The sequence below is a fragment of the Helicoverpa zea genome, chromosome 18 (genome assembly GCF_022581195.2).
Source record: "Helicoverpa zea isolate HzStark_Cry1AcR chromosome 18, ilHelZeax1.1, whole genome shotgun sequence".
NCBI lineage: Eukaryota > Metazoa > Arthropoda > Insecta > Lepidoptera > Noctuidae > Helicoverpa > Helicoverpa zea.
The window spans coordinates 688,930-705,479 of NC_061469.1; the positions used below are offsets into that span (position 1 = coordinate 688,930).

Below are 16,550 nucleotides of genomic sequence, written 5' to 3' on the forward strand. Positions count from 1 at the left end.
AAAACAAAAATTAGATCCCAGTCCTAATGACGCTAAAAATTCATGTGACACAAATCATTCACAATAATGGTGTTCAAGTCAGCAGAAACGAAAGTTCGTTCAACAAATAGCCACAGAGGGACTATTACTTATGCACTAGCACACTTTGAGGCCCTAATTCGTAATTTCTAAGCTATAACCTACCGTCCTAGTTCCACGGGAGCGTCCAGGGAAATGAATGCAAAATGCACGTGAACCGGGACATACAAAACTGTGCTACGGGGGAACCTCGACTCTGTTGCGTTAATTTTAGAGTCTAAATTCCGTCGGAGTTCGGCTTAAAGTTGGTGAACTTTTTGTTGAAAATTATTGGGTGTACGCAGCGAACGATTTGGAGATGTTCATTGAACTGGTGAAAAACTGGCCGTAAGTTACAGCATGTAAGATTTATTTTTGGTAAATGTTCATTTCTTCTAGAAGTCGTGGTGGCCTAGTGGGCAAAGAACCAACCTCTCGAGTATGAGGGCGCGGTTTCGATTCCAGGTCAGGCAAGTACCAATGCAACTTTTCTAAGTTTGTATGTACTTTCTAAGTATATCTTAGACACCAATGACTGTGTTTCGGATGGCACGTTAAACTGTAGGTCCCGGCTGTCATTGAACATCCTTGGCAGTCGTTACGGGTAGTCAGAAGCCAGTAAGTCTGACACCAGTCTAACCAAGGGGTATCGGGTTGCCCGGGTAACTGGGTTGAGGAGGTCAGATAGGCAGTTGCTTCTTGTAAAGCACTGGTACTCAGCTGAATCCGGTTAGACTGGAAGCCGACCCCAACATAGTTGGGAAAAGGCTCGGAGGTTGATGTTCATTACTTCTTAGTACAGATTATGTCGTTATTCACGCAAAAAGGCATAGAACTAATTAGGTTGCGTAGACTAAGAGAACTTTCTACTTTGATCTGATTGGTTACATTAATAACGTACAAAACCCGATAACGTAATCAAAGCTAGTTCCAGAGTCCGGTTTTTAGACTTTTCAATCACCAGAGCAGTATCAATAGAATAAAAGCAAACAAACCCTAGATTTCTAAATATAACCTCCCAAAAATCCTATTCCGCCAAAATGTTTGCAAAAAAAACCTTTTTTCATCAAGGCTGTCAGTGTTCGATGTCACTCGAACGAATAAGGGTTCCGTACTAAGCATATCGTGGGTTACAAGCCTGGCCTTCCTACAAATACCTGGCTATTTATTACTCAACACGTGGATAACATCGGACATGACCGAACATGGTCATTTGTCGTTGGGCTATGAGTTATGATTATTTTTTTTCTGTTGTTTTTTTTAGTTGCTAGGAGACTGCCTCGCGGTGTGGTGTTTGCGAAAGATTGTGATAATGCGTTATTGTACGATATTTTCTGCAGCCCTGATTTTGGATATGTGCTTTTAAAAGTAAGTCAGTAAACTTTTTTCTGTCAGTATCCAAACCTATTTCTGGAGTGCTACGATAGTCTGTGTGTAATGTTTCATTTTCACAGTTATTTCCAGGTCATCATCTCCCATTTCTAATACTAGATAGATATCAACTAGCTCGTTGAAGATATAGTAGTAGTACAAATTAGTCCAAACAGAGCAAGATTTGAAAGCTCAGCGTTGAGATGGAGTGAGCTGCAATTGCCAGCTAAGCGAGAACTGTGATAACTAGGATTCGCCTAGTTATATGCTACTGTTTACTTTCATAACTCTATCTCGACGTATAAGTACACCTTCTAAAGATTCTTAGTAAAATCTAAGATCGACTAATATAAGCTTTTGGTAAAGTAAATGAATAGAAAATCTGTTGACTGTCAAATGCGTACCATAAATATGTTATATATCGAATACTTGACTCTTGATGAAGTTAATGAAGGTTCCTCTGTTCTTATTCCTCGGCAGTTGTTAAAGACTTTAAAGACTACGTTACAGACTACGTTACTACGTTAAAGACGTCACATGAGTTCAATAAAAGCATGAACATGAGTTCAATAAAAGCATCGGGGATTAAATGATCCTGTTTGTAATCTATAGCCTAGGCTCAGGTGTAGGCCTACAATCCGCGATAACTATTGCTAATCCCGCAGTGTCAGGCTCTAGGGAACAGCTTAATGTATTTAGTTAAATGCTTATTCATGTTAACTGTAACGAGGCTCAGTTTAAATTAATTGAAATTGATCATGTGCAAAAGATGTGCACATAATACTACTTATGGTAGATGATAATCAGGATATCTCGTGGAAACCTGGACTTTAAGGTCGGAAATTGCCAATCTGCTTTCAGCTATTGAGGTGATTTATACCCAGTCTTTATCTGTAAAAGAAGAGGACTGGCCTAACTAGAAAAAGGCTGATGTGCATGATGTCCTAATATCAGCACTTTATAAAAGCTGTACTTTTTCTAATACCAGTCTTTTTTTACAACGACGCGTTGTGATTTGGACAAGCTCTATCCCTATGCGTAAATGGAGATAAGAGTGTGAAGACGTAGTAACACTACTTGAAAAACGCTGACACGCACACGCATTTTGTGTCTCTTATATGAAGATGACACGCAAAGATCTAACATAGTAATATAAAAGCAATGACCCCAGAAATTAGTAGTCACATAGACCTACCACTTCAGTCTGCCTAGATATTCTCTACTATAGGATATAAAGCAGTAAAACGACGACTGAATACTAATTAAAATCTGGTAATAACGAGCTCGGCTTGATTAACTTAGTCAGGATTAAGGCTTTACACTTATTAGCTCGCGTAATGCCGAGTGCCTTTGAAATGGGTGCCTGTTCTTTGGCCATTCTGCAGTTTGGGGTAGTAACTAAGTTTTAATATTGTTAGGTTTTGCCGGTTTTTGAATAGGTTTCGATTGGTTTGAACTTATTTCTTTAAAATAGATTTCTTCAGTAGCGGGCTGTTTAAGACTATTAATGCAAATATGTAAATCAGTTAGATCGAGAGCCAGCGACTGCCAGAATAACGTTATTTTATAAAGGCTGAAACTTTGTGTGTATCTTAATTAATGGCGTCCTCGGCCGATTTCGGCCACGGCGGCTGTTCTCATTTAAGGAGATCAGCCAGCTGCACAGGACATATTATAGTGCACGAGCATTTGCGCAGACACAGGTGCACTCCCTATTCCTTCACTCTCATAACCCGATGGGACGGCAATCCGACGACCGGAAAGAGATCAGGCGCAGGACCGACATTTACGTGCTCTCCGATGCAGGGGTGAATCAATCACCAACTTCCAGACTACGGGCTGCTTTGTGAAAGTTCAAGAAAACCCACAAAGCTATTTCGGCCCGACCCGGGAATCGAACCCGAGACCTCGAGAACAGCAGCCGCGCTTGCGACCACTAGACCAACGAGGCAGTGTGTACCTTATAGTGGGTATGAACGATAGACTACTACGAAGTTTGACTGACGGTGGCTTTTGAAAATACATATTTAAAAAACATACCTTTGCCTTTTCTAATACAGCTCGGTTTTATTTATGAGAAAACAATTTCACCTACTCTTAGAATCATAATAGACATAATGTTATAATACACAACTGTGACTTGATTTCCAGAACCCTTCAAGTTAGTTAAATTCCACAAGTTTCACTATAAATTTAACTAAAGCGGAGTTACAAACTGTGCACGTTACATATGGTCAACTCAGTTCTAACAGTTAACCGAGTTAACGCTGACACATTGCTTCTATGTTTCAGATTACCGCGTGACAGAGCACCTGCTCTCAGACAAATGTAGCAAAATCTAACCTAGTTTACAAAAACATATTCAGGTTATTCTCTAAGTAGGCGTCAGATAAATACAACAGTCTCCTTCATTAATTAAATCTCCTAATGACGTCATAAGACCGACAAATCGCCTCTTCCTACCGAGAAAGCATGTCCTAAAATATCTCTAGCTAAAATGTAGGCCTCGCCAAAACTGGGTAGAAAAATGTCCGGCGTCGTTTCGAAGCAAAGGCTCGATTTATCAGCGCTCGCCTCAATAATTTATATCCCCTCCTTTTTCAGGGTACCGTTCAAAATGTAATCTGACTTACTTGGTATTACCGATGATTATCGAGCCCGCCTGGGAGCGACGCTCGGACTCCTTTTGACATATTTTTATTTATGGCTCGAGATTTTGAAATGATATCCCTTGGGGCTTCATATATTGTTGCCTCGTATAGATGTGACATCCGTATGAACACGGATACGTTTTATTGATAAGAATATTAGATTTTGCAGAGCATAGGGAGGCGTTTTCGCTGTTTTTTTCGCGACAATCCATTTATTTAGCGTTCTGGTATTTTTATTAATGTAATTTTTCATCGACATGTTACCTGTTTACATACATATATTCCGGTAATGTTTTCGGGTACTAGTTTTTCCACACGGTTTCGCCTACGTCCCGCGGGAACTAAATTACGCATCCGGACAAAATGTAGGTTTTGAAGTTTCCTTATAAGACTAGTGATTTATAAGATTATCATATCAAACGAACAAAATCTTCAGCTTTACAATACTAGTATAGATGACGCAATATCAGACTTACCATAAACTCCGCGTGCTCATGTTGTGTCAGACTGTCTGTAACGATCACACCCTCTGCAACAAACACACTGTATGTTACTACCAGCCGACGCCAGTAAATAAGCATTATGTACCTACATAACGGTACAATCATCATTTACGTAAATGAACATTGCTTTTTGGGATAGTTACGTAAATTATTTGGGGCTTTACTGTTACTGAAAGTTAAGTAAAAGCAATGTTGCAGGTTTAAATAAGATATATTCACATGGAAATATTTGTATATAAAAGACAAAGAAACTTGACTTCAATGAATTTGACATTCATTATACAGCTAAGATAAATGTTAAATGGAATAAATGTAAGACTGGAACTAGACACGATAAGTCATGCCTATCTTCTTAAGAAAATAATGGCTTATCAACACCCAACAACTGATTTGTACCCATATTCTGACAAATAAATGTTTCTTTCTTAAATTCCCTCTCTATTCAGCAGAACAAAAATTATTAAGCTAGTCAGTGGTTATAATGTTCATTATGACATACAAAAGTTAGTTTTTACTCTATATGTTTATTAAAACATCCATATATCGTGTGCGTCACCCATGACTATACAGAACACGCATTGCCAAAGTTTCTAGCATGAAGCTAAAAATAACAAAACCCACGCCATGTAACTGTTGGCTATATTTTATTAATACGGCCGCTGAACACCGGTAGCGACTATATATTTATATACTTTTATAACTTGTACCTATATACTGTGGTGTTGCACGCAGATTACATCTGGAGTTCAGAATAATATAGCCAGTGGACACGCACGCTAATTAAGAATATTTGTGGTTATAGTACTTTTTTATTAAGGTTTAGTTTAAGATTAGGAGTTAGAAAGTGTTTCATTGAAGTCAAATAAGAAGTGAGGTCAAAATGGTTAGTCTTTTTATCCGGATGAAAGATTGTTTTCTCAGCAATATGTAATCTCTTTCTCTCTTATTTCCATTAAAAACTTCTGCAGTTTCACCTGCCTCTGCGGCAACTAGGTACTGAATGTATTACAGACAGTTTTTTTACATACATACTTTACGTATCAAACACGGTATTTTACAGTTTAGTGGTTCTTGAGATGAGCGTGTTCGAAAACCCCTTTATAATACAAGAAACATAAATATTATTACTTCACCAAGATAAATAGAACGGTTATTATTAGATGAAAAATAGACCAGTATTATAACTAAAGTTAGGAAGCTCGCCATTTATAATTCCGCGTTAATAGCGCCATCTGTCGGAATAATTTATTTGATCGCCTTTACAGCAACGACGGGATTACGAAGAAATGGCTTCAATGTATTAAATTAGAATTCTTCGCTCGATGTCCTGACCTGAATAGGCATTGGAAAGGTCTTAAGTAGGGAAGGCGATATAGTAATTAATCGTAGCTTTAACCTAATTAATAACACTAATTAATAACGCTTTTATTAAGGGAAGAGAACAGTTGTCAAGCCAGTAAGTCTGACACCAGTCTAACCAAGGGGTATTAGGTCGCCCGGGTAACTGGGTTGAGGAGGTCAGATAGGCAGTCGCTTCTTGTAAAGCACTGGTACTCAGCTACATCCGGTTAGACTGGAAGCCGAACCCAACACAGTTGGGTAAAAAGTCTCGGAAGATGGATGAGAACAGTTGTCAAGTTGATTTTGAGTATATATTTTACAGACGTAATAAAATAAATGAACTCCCCTTTCAGCATCATAAAGTACCATTAAACGGTACAATAATATGAAAACATTTCGTATTAAATTAATAGTGCTCTCCTATTAAATTCGCATTAAGCATCCCTGACTGTGAGAACTCTCAATACCCGTGCTACCTCTTGACCTATTAAATATAATACCCTTCAGATAGTTGTTATTGCTTCGTTTGTGCGAATAATTTGAAAATACTTGTCTGTCTTTGTTCGAATATAAAGGCTATTTATTGTATTCATCAACTATCTTGGAGTCGGCTTCCAGTGTTTTTAAAAGAGCGACTGCCTATCTGACTAAAACTGGTTGTCAGACAGTCAGACTTACCGGCTTCTGACTACCCGTAACGACTCCCAAAGATGTTCAAATGTTAGCCGGGACCTACAGTTTATCGTGCCCTCCGAAATATGGAAGAATTGGTCACCCATCTATGGACCGACCGCGTCAACCGTTGCTTAACTTTACGATCGATCTATCCACGCGGCTTTAACTCAGCCACGAGTTTCTCATAAAGGCTATATATATGTACTCTTATATTGCAAGGATAGTAAGGCTGTATACTCCTATCTTACGCGTCATAGCATCGGTGACCTAAATCTCGAAGCATGAATGCAATTGCATAGTCGTAGCGTCGTAGCACCGTAGGCCTACGCCGTAGCGGCGTAGCTCGGGGCGTAGGGAAATAGCTACGAAGCTACGCTTTTGTTTATTTGAATAGCTGATGAAGGATAACTGGGAACTGTTTGAGATAGTGATGATGTGTTTTAAGGTATTGTATAATAACTTCCTTCAGTATTATCGTCTTTATGTAATTATTAAAGATTTGAGAGAATATTGAATACGTATGTTAACATGTTTTTCGTATTGATCATATTTTACGACACAATCAAATATTGCCATAAATACCAAAATATATTTATCATTCTCTTCAACAAACACAAAAAGCACGTACATTTCCTTCCTCCACCAACAAATATTTACAAAAATATACAAGTAGCAATCATCTCAATTTACTTCAATATCTCCTTTGTAACAAGTACCATCAGTTTTCAGGTGATTTCGTGTAAAATACGTCATTATTGTGGGAGTATCGCTCGGAGGGAGGCTATTTGCATTTCTTTCAGGCGGCCACTTGTGGTGTATTCAGGTCTGAAAGCGGGATTAGCGCAAACATCGCCCGCCGAGAGACGCCGGGAAATAATGTTTGTCTTGCGTTAGGGATGCTGGGTTACGTATCGATAAGGCAATTTCGAGGAAAGAAAAACGTTACACAGTTATGTAGTGGAATTTATTTTTAATTGATACGAATTTTATGGCAAAAAAAATATTTAACTATGTCAAGCCCAAAATTTTTCACAATTATTCATGAAACTCATTTCCATAGCAGAAAAAAATGTCCCTGAGTAACTCAGATTCAGTTCTGTGGTCATGCAAAACAAACAAAAACCAATTCAGAAAAGAGAATAAAGCCTCTTAATCGATTAACTCGAACCCTTCGGTCGTAAAATTAAAAAAAAGAAAAGCATCGCGTATAGAAGGCACAGGATTTAAAAATAGAATTATTCCGCCATTGTGGAGTTCCCGCCATGATGGCAGATCGATGTTTTTTTTTCTCTTTTTTCTCCCTGAGTGCAGGCAAACGTTCGTTAATTTCATCGAACATCCGTTTATCGGTTAGCTTTCTTGATAACGAACCTAATTATTATTAGTTCCAGGATTTACTCTTTTATATGGAGAGCTTTTATTGCTAGTTATTCTTATAATGCTAACATCCTGTTTTTGTAAGAAAATAAACAAGGTATACTTATTAACGGTTAATAATTTCTCCAATTTATATGTTTAAAATATTTTACGGGGTGAACAATATTTATTTCATGGACGGCACATCCCCAAGGATGGAAATAGAAGAACTAAAATGGAGGGGAATAACAAATAAATCAAAGTCAAGAACTACAAACGTCACTAATTGCTTGTTAAAAACTCCAAATTACATCTACATAAAAGTACTCTAATTAATCCTGTAAGTCCAACAAAATGTATACGAACTTTTCGTCCAATGAGAATTACATTTTTCCCGAAAATAACAAAAGCCATTCCACGTGAACAAAGCGCACCGTTAATGATAAGGCAGCGAGATAATATCAGCTAATTAAAAGATTCGAGGACCACTTGGATTCTGCAAACAATAACAGTATCTCGAGTGGAGTCTCCGGGACTTCCACAACGGCGCTCTTTGTATAAATTATCATAATGAGCTCAATAAGAAATTTATGACGGATGAATACCGTTGATTTGAGTAGAATTTTGGGCCGTTGAACAATCGAAATTGTATATTTGGTGAATAAATGAAAGAAGAATATATTTAGCCCCCAAAAAGTACATGCCAACAGAATCTATCAATGCGTAGTCGTCGCCAATATAAAACCATCCCGAATTATGAAGATTTTGATTCCCAACGCAATCCATACTTTCAGATTCTATACAGACCACTCATCAAACACATTTCCAATTAAAACAAAAACCCTAATTAAACACAATAACAACTAAAAAAAGGAACTACAAACAAAGCTCATGAAAACCCTCAGTTCTAACGAGGAGCAACTTATCCGTATTTTGCTGCGAGAAATAATTACGTTACAAAACAAGTGAAGTACTGTCCGTGCTCGATACAGTCAAGTACCGTTGACGACCGTTCACTACTTAACTTTATGTTCATCCTTGTTTATCTATATTTTATGAGCATATAATGATACTTGGGTACATTGATTTTAAGGACCGAGTTATGTGTTAGGAATATTGTTTGTGTGTCCGTATTTGGGATTATGTTGTTGGTGATATGGATGGGTATGAAATATTAATTGAGATAATGCTTGTTTGCGTTACATGTTAATTACAATGATAAATAACGTTTAACATTCTTTACAATATTTCTCTATAACTTTTTTCTTATCATCATCAGCGTAGAGCTTTCTCAGATATAATAGGGTCCACTTCCAATCTAACCGAGTGCACTGAGTACCAGTGTTTTGAATGGAGCGACTGTCTATCTGACCACCAGTTACCCGCGCAACCCGATACCCCTTAATCAGACTGGTTGCCACACAGGATTACCCTAAAGACGTCCAAATTATTTAAAAATGTTAGTTATTTTTTAAGAATATTGATATAAAAACTAAATACAACATTTACCGTAACAACCTAACAGGAGACATCACTTATTGCCCGCGAGAGGTACAAGGCTACAGGCTATTTCCAGAGCATTAGCCGGCTCATTTATGATGCATTCAAACGCATTCACTTGGCTGGCTTCGCTACACACATCGAATTCGGTCGGGTTGCCTCGTCAAAGGGATCGTCAGAGAACTTTGTAACCATGTAGATTTGTGTCTTTGTATGAATATTCAGAACTGGTGACCGTGGCTTTAGATGGCACTTTAAGGCTTTTGGGATTATTTATGTTTCTAGTTTTTAGTTATTGCGGTTTGTATTACGATGTAGTTTTATTACTCGTATTTACAAATAGTTTGGGTTTTTTGCGTTTTGTGGGATTAGTCTACAGTTAGCCTATACATTTTGTCCATAAGTTGACTATGTAATACAGGAAGAATATTTAAAAGCGGGTCACGAGTTCCTGAAATTACCGCATTCAAGCATACAATCAAACCCTTTAGCTTATCTTCAGTACCTATTAGCTAAACTTTTTTTCATGTCTACGTATATCTTATAGAGCGAATAAACCCATCATTTAATTGAATGAAATCCAAGCTCCAACATCTCATGAACACAGTAATTTACTGGTAAGAACATTCCTACTTGCGGCCGTGAAGTGTAATGGGCTTGCACTATTGCATCGTTCAGATTCAATCGGCAAACTTTTATTATCATTGAGCACTTACCAGTTTATTTTCATGAGTTTGCACAAATGGGTATGTTGCCGCAGCTGGTATAACGTGCCAGTTAGTTAACATATGTGTTATGTTCCAGTGTTGATTGCATAGTGAGATTTTTATTTGTTTGTTTAATTACCCTGTAAAACATTTCTACAGTTTATTTGCTTGAATGCGTAGGTACTACGGGACCGATATTGAAAATTCTTTCAGTGTTAGATAGCTCATTTATCGAGAAGTATAAGCTAAATTTTATTTAGGTAGGGAAGAAGTTCCCGGGTGAAACCGCTGGTTGAACCTTTCATAGTAAAGCCTAATTATAGTCAGAAGAAAAGCCACAATAAGATGAACCAATATCATCATCTATCTGGTGTACAAAAGGACCAACAAACAATGGCATCTATTTCCAAACTGCCTTCAGGATATTTATAGTGGCAGATATCGAGTATCGGGAAAGATCGAGGGCTGAGCTTTCAATAAAGCGATGTGCATCGGAGCGGAATAATTGCTGGCTAGCCGCCATGATGCACCGCTCAACGTATCGGACTTGGCAAATTTGTACACATGTGTAACACAGCTGGAATAGTCCTAAAGTGCATAGAAGTTATTTGTTTAAATAAAACTACTTTTACGGATTTTATCGCGTTATATTAATATTATTTAATCCCGACGTTTCGGATCCTTTACAGCATCCATGGTCACGGGCAGACTAAGGTGTTGGTCGTCTTGATATATTAGTTACAAACAGCTACCCTACATTTTGTTGATTATTATTGACAATCCGATTCACGCAAAACGAGCTCACTGTATCCATAGGTCGAGCAGTTGTAGGCTTGGATTTTGATTTAATAGTTTCTATGATGGGATTCCAAGCAGGTGGTATGCACCAGCCATCTTCTCTATTGAAATTTGGATGTTTTTTAATTTCAATAGCCTCGCGAATCATCCTAGGTAGGAATCGGTTTTCTCTTGCAAGGACTTGTGGTTTATCAAATCTGATGTAATGCTGGGCCTTGTCTAGTGTGTGTTCACAAACTGCTGACTGTCTGGAACGGCGGTGTTTGACATCGGCGATGTGTTCTTTTACGCGGGTCCCTATGCTTCTTTTAGTTTGGCCTATGTAAGAGAGACCACAATCACATTCAAGCTTGTATACACCCGCATCTTGTAGAGGTATGTGACACTTGACAGGTGGTAAGAATTGACTGATCTTCTTCAGCGGCTTGAAGTAGGTTTTGATTGAAGCTCGCTTCAAGATGTAGCCAATCTTGTCTGTGACTCCTCTTATGTATGGAAGAACAGCAGGTAGACGCTCAACTGTGGCTGGTTTCACGCGGGTTCTGCGACGAGGGCGCGGTAAAATGTAGGGTAGCTGTTTGTAACTAATATATCAAGACGACCAACACCTTAGTCTGCCCGTGACCATGGATGCTGTAAAGGATCCGAAACGTCGGGATTAAATAATATTAATATAACGCGATAAAATCCGTAAAAGTAGTTTTATTTAAATGTCTAATATTCGCGTAAGTGTCAGAAATCAATAAGTTATTTGTTGTCTAATTAATATTAATATATAATATGTTAAAAAGATTGAGTGTATATGTCAATCACAATTTATTTGCAAATTACTCTTTCTTTACATCCTTTAATTTTCGAAAAGGGTTCATTTAGGGTAGATAAAATCTGACATTTGCAACAAAAACATATACCTCCCAACCCAACTCTAGCTATCGTTTCAACAAAACAAAACAAACGGAACTACCAATTAATCACAGCGAAACATTGCCACAAGTACTTATCAGTAAAGATTAATCTAATTGTTCGATTGAACTGTTGTTCGCCGGGGGCATTCGTTAACCCTCCCCGCGGCCGCGGTCTGTGCGACCATCTATATGTAAATTGACAATTAACCGTGGCGCTGCAGTCATGTCGCTTAGCTGTCAAAAAGAATTAACCCGTTACTGCCCGAGTGACGCTAGTAACGTCACTGACGTAATTTAAATGACACGTGTCACAGGATTTAGTTAAGGAATGTTTGAAACACATGTGGGTAAACTTGTTTTAGGTAATTGTGTTTATTTTGCTAGCGCTTCACTTTGTGTTTACTGCTATAAATTTAAATGCATTTCCCTAGTGCTGCGACTGAGAGACGCGGGTGCGCTATATAACACAGTCATTTTACTTTAAAATATTGCATAATAATGCAGTACTTCTAATTCAAAATTCTTGATGTTGAAAGGAAAACTGTGTTTGTTCACTATACCAGCATAATTTGGAAACATGCCCCGATTGTATAAAAAAGGCCTCAAGAAAATGACAAAAGCAATGAGGGATATTCCAACTGTGACCGACAACTATTGTAAGTAAGTTTTATCTAATACCCCGTTATACCTACAATGGACATATTTCAGGCGTGAATGACACTTGTAACCGCAACAGTGTCCACGGGCGGAGAAATCTGGCAACGTCGCATTGCATTGCCGCAGTAGCCAAATTATTAAGACATCTCTCTTCACACCACTACTACCCTTGTATTGCGAAACTAGAGGAACAGAAGGTTTACTCAAGTGAAATGATTCCAATACGAGTGTTGTAATTGTTTGATATCTGCTTTATAATCTGTTTACAAGGTTATTTAGATTTCAGTCCTTCCAGACTGAAATCTATGCCAGTTTATGTATAGGTGGTGAATTAATTTATTTTTTCCAATCAAATCGCGCTATGTGGCTGCCCGCTCACGTCAGACTTTTTTACGTTCTGATCAGGATTTTATGTAGTACGTATTTTCTCCTACAGGAAATCGGTGTCCGATTATATCGGCCGTTGGGGGGCAGCCTAATATAGGTAACTGTTAACGTACAATATAATAAATTACCATGCTAAGATAAAAAGGAATACCTTTGTAGCGGTTTGTATCCAAGTAAATTTATTAAATGGCCCTTCTATACATACACTACCCTGTGGTTATCCAACAAGGGCCAGTTACGATCAATTGCTACACGCCTTGCGAACTGCGGGCCCAAGGGACGCTTTGGTATGATTCGAGCGATTTCATTGCCTCTTTTCTATTGAAATCGGATTAAAACTTTTTTCATGTTCACTGTAGTGGTCACGACTCACGTGCTATAAAACTGTGATTTATTTCCGTATAGGTGCACTTTTAGTAGGGGGACACAAAAGCGTTGTTTTTTAAGAGTATGTGTTAGTAAGTCGCTTAAATTATTGATTTGTGAGCTGCTAAAAAGGGACATTAAATATTGAAAGAGGGGTACATATGTTAGGGGATTGCAAAAATATTTGTAAAAGCAAATAAATGGTAGCGCGCTGCTTTGCTCTTTGAAATCCGATGTATTATTTATCCGATGCCCGATGTATTATTGAAATCCAAAACTACTCTGACTTTATTTAAATTTTATGTCATAAAATGATAATAAAGCCATGTCATCAAAATGTACATAACACGAGAATTCAGGCTACGTTGTAAAACGGTTAATAAACCTCAGCAAAAAGCTATTGAAAACGAAATAGGTATCCCACGCGTGTTTCCGCAATTTTCCGGCTCGAACCGCTTCGAGCGAGAAGGGCAATCTATGCGAGTGAACTCAAGCGATAGGTTATAACCTTCCAAGTAATATCCGACTAAACTTAATAAAATGTTTTACAAATTGTATAAAAAATACCTCGTGCTCGTTGCGTCACCTAAATTCGAACACATTTCGCCTTGAAAGTATTCTTGTAATCGAAAAAACTTGACTTCTTTACATTATTTCTATACATTAAAACTTGGCAAAAATTCGAACATCGGTTCGGTCCTAACGACCCATAATGTGTTCGAAGGTTAAATAAAAACGTAATTTATGAGAGGTTTGTGATTTAGATCGGCGCGTTTTTGTTACAAATTGGACGGCTCAATTTGTATATTTAAGGGTTCAAGGGTGAAGCAGTGACGTAGCTTCATGCGTCAAACTACATTTGCCGATACACAACCATTTTGGGGTTACTACACTGCTATATTGTTTTATGGCGATACTTATTTACTTATCTGCACGATCTTCGAGCTAGAACCGCAAAATTGAGACCATCTTTTAAGGTATAAAGCGGTTAAATTGCTTAGATAAAATGACATTGAGAAATTGAGGAGCCTAGCTTGAAGATATAAATGGCTACTATCTAAGGATATTACGAGATGGGTAAGAAACAGCTTATCTTTATTTATTTACAACTATTTCTTATACGACTATAATTTTAGACTTAACTAGGGTTACTGGGTTTCCCGGGTACTGGTTCGGGAAGGCAAGATAGGCAGTCGCTACTTGTAAAGCACTGGTACTCAGCTGCATCCAGTTAGGCTGGGAGCCGACCCCAACATAGACGGGAAAAAGCTAGGCAGGAAATGCATGATGAGTTTAGACTTTCAGATATCAACAGAGCAAATCTCCAGAATCTAGAAGAAAGACCAAAAGCTATGAAAATAAACAGCTATGAACAGATAATCCAAAATGTTAGACAGAGTAATAACAAAGCTTAGCGTGATGTGTATTGCTATTGTGATGTCCCGAGTGCTCGCTAAGATGCTTATGGCTAACGTTGGAGCTTCATCGTTGTAGAAACAGGAGTATTTCAGTAGTTGATAGACTATAAGTGGACTGTACTAGTTGTTCTTGTTGTTGAACACTTCAACTATAGTGTTAAGAATATTATTTGCACTTACCAGTTTTGTTATGACTATGAGGGATGTAAAAAGTATATAACGTAATATTAAAATGCATCCCATTTAATAAAAGAAATGCCCAAGTAACAGTAAGGGGTGACGAGGAGCTGACAAATACAATCTACAATGAAGTAATGCTCTTTGACAATCTGCTATGACCATGCACTCTAGGTACATATATGTAATATGACATACTGGTCCAATTCCACAAAAATATTTTTGTACCCTACATACAGCACATTCAATAACATTTTAAGGCTACGCGAATGTAAAATGTTCAGCTATTTTCATATTTAGAATTTCAACTACCCTCTATGCTGAATGCTACAACGCAACGCAAATGGAATGAGTTTTTGGAGCGAAGTACTATTCCAATATTCACATTCATATAGAAAAATAAATATTCTGAACTACGCTATTGATGATTGAAAAAAAATATGACGACTATATTGGGAACAAAGGTAGCTATTTCACATTTTTAGGGTTCCGTAGCCAAAATGGCAAAAACGGAACCCTTATAGTTTCGTCATGTCCGTCTGTCACAGCCGATTTACTCGGAAACTATAAGTACTACAGTGATGAAATTTGATGGGAATATGTGTTGTATGAACCGCTACAAAAATATGACACTAAATAGTAAAAAAAAGAATTGGGGGTGGGGCCCCCCATACATGTAACTGAGGGATGAAATTTTTTTTTTCGATGTACATACCCGTGTGGGGTATCAATGGAAAGGTCTTTTAAAATGATATAAAGTTTTCTAAAAAACATTTTTCTTAAAGTGAACGGTTTTTGAGATATCAGCTCTCAAAGTCGTAAAAAGTATGTCCCCCCCCCTCTATTTTTATAACTACGGGGTATAAAATTCTAAAAAAAATAGAGGTGATGCATGCTAATTAACTCTTTCAACGATTTTTGGTTTGATCAAAGTATCTCTTATAGTTTTTGAGATAGGTTGATTTAACTGTAATTTACGGAACCCTTCGTGCACGAGTCCGACTCGCACTTGGCCGGTTTTTTTTGTATATTCCGTGTTTTTTTGAAAATATAATTAAAAACAATATTGCATTTTATACTTGTTAAATTATACTAATAATTAAAAAGTAACAGATAGCTGTGTCGCTGGGAAGTTTCTTTTTAGCCATAACAATAAGAAGTGGTCAAAGGGTGACGTTTTACGGCCAGTTTCTTCATCAAAAGTTAAAGTAATGTCTAAAGTAAAAGTGACGGTCAAATACGTTTTTTCAAGGCTAAAGTGACAGCAAAACTAATAGAAAAATTGAATTTGACCGTTACTTTTACTTTAGACATTACTTTGACTTTTACTTTGGCTTTAACTTTTGATGAAGAAACTGGCTGTTAGAGGTAAAAAAGTGCTCATCTAATGAGCCTACTCACAATAAACATCCTTGCCCTTATGAACCTTAATTATAAAAAAAAAATCTGAACACTTTTCCTTGAACAAAAAATAAAAGTACAACAACAGACAAGACTAATAAAACAGAATCGTTCTACACACAACCCCACGCCTGCAGCTATGGGTCGTTGCGACCGAGGCGCGCCAAATGTACGCAGCGAGCGATACGAGCGTCACGAGCGTATTCTCGAGATAGCTGCAGTTACTTGTAATGTGGTTGTTAGCACTTACATGTTATTAAAGAATGGTATTTAAGTTTCA

General features: G+C 37.6%; 1 protein-coding gene across 6 annotated transcripts in view; it reads right to left on the reverse strand.

Moving 5' to 3' along the window:
* Positions 1–16,550, reverse strand: part of LOC124638744 (stress-activated protein kinase JNK) — a 101,325-nt gene that overhangs the window by 16,970 nt on the left and 67,805 nt on the right. For all 6 annotated transcript variants that reach the window (XR_006985395.1, XR_006985397.1, XR_006985396.1 and 3 more), the window contains exon 3: positions 4,556–4,608. The gene's annotated coding sequence lies outside the window, so the exon portion shown is untranslated. The remainder of the gene's footprint in view (positions 1–4,555; positions 4,609–16,550) is intronic.